The following is a 4707-nucleotide window of genomic DNA, read 5'->3' on the forward strand; positions in this document are numbered from 1 at the left end:
CATGCCATCTGCAAAAAAAAAAAATTTATTTCTTCCTTCCCAATTAGTATAATTTTTATTTACTTTTCTTGTATTATTTCATTAGCTAGGACTTCCAGTATGATGTTAAATAGGAGTGGGGACACAGGACATCCTTGCCTTGTCCCCAGTTGTAGGAGGAAAGCTTCTGGTTTCGTACCATGAGGCACGATATTAACTGTGGATTTCTGTAGCTGTTCCTCATCTTCTTGAGGAAGTTCCCCTCTATTTCTAGTTTGCAGAAAGTTTTTTTTTTTTTATCACGAATAGATGTTGAATTTTTATCACGTGCTTTTTCTGCATCTACTGCTACGATTATATGACTTCCTCATCAGCCTGCTGATGTGATGATTACGTTAACTGATTTTCAAATATTGAACAGCCTTACATACTTGGGATAAATCCCACTTGGTCATGCCATATAATTCTTTTTATACTTCGTTGTATTCGATTTGCTAATATTCTGTTGAGGATTCCTGCATCTAGGTTCCTGAGACATAGTGGCCTACGCTTCTCCTTTCTCGTAACGTCTTTGTCTGGCTTTTACATTAGGGTAGTGTTGCCCCGTAGAGTGAGCTAGGAAGCGCTCCTCTGCTTGTATCTTCTCTGATAGACTGCAGCAAGTCAGTGCTATTTCTTCCTTACAGGTTTGGTCGTGCTCTCTGGGAGCACACCTGGGTCTGGTGCTCTCACTCTCTCCTTTGGAAGGTTATTAATCATAGACTCGATTTCTTTACTGGGCACAAGCCTACTCAGATGGTCCACGTCTCCTGGTGTGCATTCTGGTGGGCTGCGTCTTTCAGGGAGGTGGTCCACTTCGTCTCGGTTTTCAGATGGGTGGGACCTGTGCTGATGACCCGCTTTCATTTCTGATGCTAGTAGTTACTGTCCTCTTTTCTTTTTTTGGTTACTTTGGCTGAAGGTTTATCAATTTTACTAATCTTTTCAAATCATTAGCTTTTGTTTTGTTGATTTTCTCTACTGTTTTCCTTTCCATTGATTTATTACTTTTTCTTTCTTTCTTTGAATTTAATTTGCTCATCTTTTTCTAGTTTCGTAAAGTGAAAGTTTAGATCATTGATTTTAGATCTTCCTTTCTGAGCTATTCATTCACTGTTGTAAATTTCCCTCCAAGCACTGCTTTCTCTACGTCTCATAAATTTTTTTTTTTTGCGAGGGAGGGGAAAGTAATTAGGTTAATTTTTTTATTTTAATGGAGGTACTGGGGATTGAACCCAGGACCTCGTGCATTCTAGGCCTGTGCTCTACCACTGAGCTATACCCTCTCCCCGACGTCTCATAAATTTTGATAAATTTTCATTGTCATTTAAAAATACTTTTAGATTTTTCTGGAGGCTTCTTCTGTTACTCATGTGTTACTGAGAAGTGTTTTGTTTAACCTCCAAGTACTTGGGACGCATCTTCAAAATCGCTGCTTCCCCCCTTGTCGTTTACTTGTGAACTCACGGAGGTATTCTTCATTTCTGTCGTCGTGGTTTCACTTCTCGCACTTCCTTTTTATTCTTTCGTGGTACTTCCCTCTCTCTGGCCCGTCACCCCCATCACTGCATTTTGTCCATTTCTCCCAATGGAGCCTTTAGCTTATTAACCTTAGTTATTTTAAGTTTCTGGTCTGATAATTCCAGAATCCCCGCCATACCTGAGCTGGTTCTGGTGCTCGTTTCAGTTCAGACAGTGTTTTTTGCCTTTCAGCTGCCTTGTAACTTTTGATAAAAGCTGGATATGATGTGTCAATTTAAGGAGCTAAGACAAACAGACCTTGATTTAGTCTTGGGTGGGAGGTGAGATTTTTGTTTGCCTGGTGTTATTTCTTGCCATATTGCACTGGCAACTACCTCCACTACATGTTGGAAGAACGGTGGAAGCAGTCATTCCTACCTTGTTTCCTATCTTATGAGCAACTGTTTGCTGTTTCACAGTTAGCATTATATTAAGTGTAGAACTTAAAAAAATACCCTATATTGGACTGAGGTAATTACCCTGTTCTACTTTGAGTTAATATAGTTTGCTATTTTTGTCTTTTTAAAAAAATTATGAATGGTTGTTGAATTTTGTCAAATACTTTCTATATGAAATGAAAGTATGAATGGTTTCTATCCTGTAATCCTATAAATTACAAAAATTGATTTTTTAATTAAAGTTATTTATTTTGAGACAGTTAAAGATTCACCCTCAGTTGTAAGAAGCAGTACAGAGACTGCATCCTTTACCTGGAGACCTGAGCTGGGTCTTCTGGGGCAGTCTGGCTAAGCCCAATCACGACTCCAACCCCTGGACGGTCCATCCTGATGGGTGTGGGGATTTGGGGAGGTAAAACTTACAAACAACAAATGATAAGGTGTTGGTGAGTAGACTGTCCCATGTGACCCTCACCCCCTCCTTTCAGTGACTCCCCACTGTCCCCTTGTTCCCATCACAAGTGATTGGCCTGTTTCTGAACTTGCTGGAGATGGCCGCGTGCCGCGTGCCCTCTGTTCTGTCTCAGGAGGAGGTGTGGCCCCGTCCAGGGCTGAATCTTCTCCCCCCTCCTCAGAGCACCTGCAAGAGGTGCTGTGCTTCTGCTGTTCCTCTGGGAGGGGGCTCGTGTCAGGGGCAGGGAGGCATGTTCGTGACCACTTTCTAGACCCTTCCTGGGGTGACTGTGGTGCGTGCCAGCAGGCCTTACACAAGAGCCCTCGTTGGGTGGTTCGGAATAAATGTGGGGGGCACAGGACACACAGGAACCTGAAGTTGGGGTTCTCTGGGCACGTACACAAGGTCTGCCAGCAGCTGGTGGGGACCAGCAGTCAGATTCAGAGATCTGCACTAACAGGGAGGCCAGGGGCTGGCAGGTGGGATCAGTGCTGGGACGTCTCCGAAACAGACAGCAGAACGTTCGGAAGTCCTACACAGCCTAGAAGCGGATTCTTCTTGCTGAGAGTCATTCCCACCACAGGACAGCAGGGATTCAGATGCTCCGAACATCAGCACATGGAGGCTCTTGGCTCTCGGTGCTTACCTCAAACCTGAAAGGGCCTGGAGTCAGACTCCATCATCTCTAATTGGACCTCGGGCTCCAAAAAGGCAAAAATAAGCTGTATCATGACCACCCGTGGGCTGGAGGAAGATGAAAGCGGTTCTTCTAAGTTCAGGGACCACAGGCAGAGCCGCCCAGAAGATCTCAGTGTCTCTCCAAGTGTAGGGTCGCCTCCCTCCCACCTCTTTCCTTCTGCTCTCTGCAACCTGGGGGGTCCTTTAGGAAACAAATATATGAACTGTCCTGGAAACAATAAATAATGAAAATTAGAGCCAAGCTCCCAGGAAGGAGGGAGGACTCTGACACGCCTCCTGCTAGAGCTTTGTTTTCACACGCCATGGAACAGGTGGGTTTTCTTGATGGTTCCACTGCACCAGAGTGAGCTTCCCCCACGCTGGGACCTCAGATTTACAGGTCCCCCCACCCCACCCCACGCGCCCAGGAGGCACCTCTTCCAGGATGGACGCCCCCGCCCCCGCGCTCACGCTCGCTGGCCACTCTCGAGTCTTTGCTGCGTGTTTCCCTGCAGCCAGTGTGCTGGCTGCAAACAGCAGGCACTCCACAGAGATGGCGAGTTGTGAGCCTCACAGTGGGTGCTTCTTGGGCATGAATTTCTGCTGACTTAACATTTTTTGCTCTTCAGAGTAGAACAAACTCTTTCCCCAAACTCTCCAACAAACGACCGATGTTTCAGTATTTGAATATGCTTTATGGAATTAAAAGCAGCAACCTGGTGTAAGGCCAGCCAGGTAAGAAACACCGAGAGTCGTGAAGACGCTCACACCCCTGGTTCTGATGCTGTGCCTCTGACAACTTATCCAAAGGGAAGAATTCAAAACATGGAAAGGTCTCTATCTCCAAAATACTCATTCTAGGACAGTGTTATTTGTAATCGTGCAAAATACAAACAGCTCACAAGTCCAAAAGGGAGGTTATTAGGTGGGACGAGGGTGGATTCTCTGATGGATGATGCTTATGAGGAGTTAACGACGTTTGTTCATGTGTCCCTGAGTTACAGTCCAGTGTTCTATGTGATAATAAGCTTGTATGTATGACTGAACTATAATGTAAAAGTTCTCAAAGAAAATGTGGCCAAAAGGGTCACCACGGTGTTCTCCGGGTGGTGGGACTCTAGGCAACTTCTTTTTTGTAAATTTGTTTTTTCACTTTCTGAATTTCCTGTGATGAGCATTTCACAGTATAAAACCTCCCCCCAACCCCACACTTGGTGTGTATTTTCCACCGGTGTCTGGGCTGATTTCTGTTGTTCTGGTGCTATTTCCTGCATGCCTTCCCCTCCACACTTGGTAATTCCTCAAGCAATGGTGGATGCCCTGGGGACCCGGAGCCCTAAGGACCCTGGGGCTGCAAGCAGGGGCACCCGGCCCGTGTCTTCAGAGCGGGATAGTGACCCACCTTTGTGCCCCACCCCGTGCAGACAGGGAAGCAGGCAGAGGAGGTGCTCAGCGCTGGAAGAGCTGGCTGTCACCACACCCCACCGAGACCTTGGTCTGCTAATGTCATTCCTGGAAACGCTGTGAATCACTTCCAAGCACCTCCATTGTTTCAGCACATACTTTCCTCATGAGGTTGCCGCTGGTGGCCAGGCGATCTGCGCACTCCAGCAGGGTCCTCATACACCCCAACCTCCG

The 4707-nt window shown here is 46.1% G+C and overlaps 1 non-coding gene across 1 annotated transcript; it reads right to left on the minus strand.

Moving 5' to 3' along the window:
* Positions 1-1232: 1232 nt before the first annotated feature.
* On the minus strand, positions 1233-1307 carry TRNAS-AGA (transfer RNA serine (anticodon AGA)). The gene has a single exon. It is a non-coding gene; the product is annotated as a tRNA-Ser (tRNA).
* Between the last annotated feature and the right edge of the window lie 3400 nt (positions 1308-4707).

This window comes from Vicugna pacos, chromosome 14 (assembly GCF_048564905.1).
Source record: "Vicugna pacos chromosome 14, VicPac4, whole genome shotgun sequence".
Classification (NCBI taxonomy): domain Eukaryota; kingdom Metazoa; phylum Chordata; class Mammalia; order Artiodactyla; family Camelidae; genus Vicugna; species Vicugna pacos.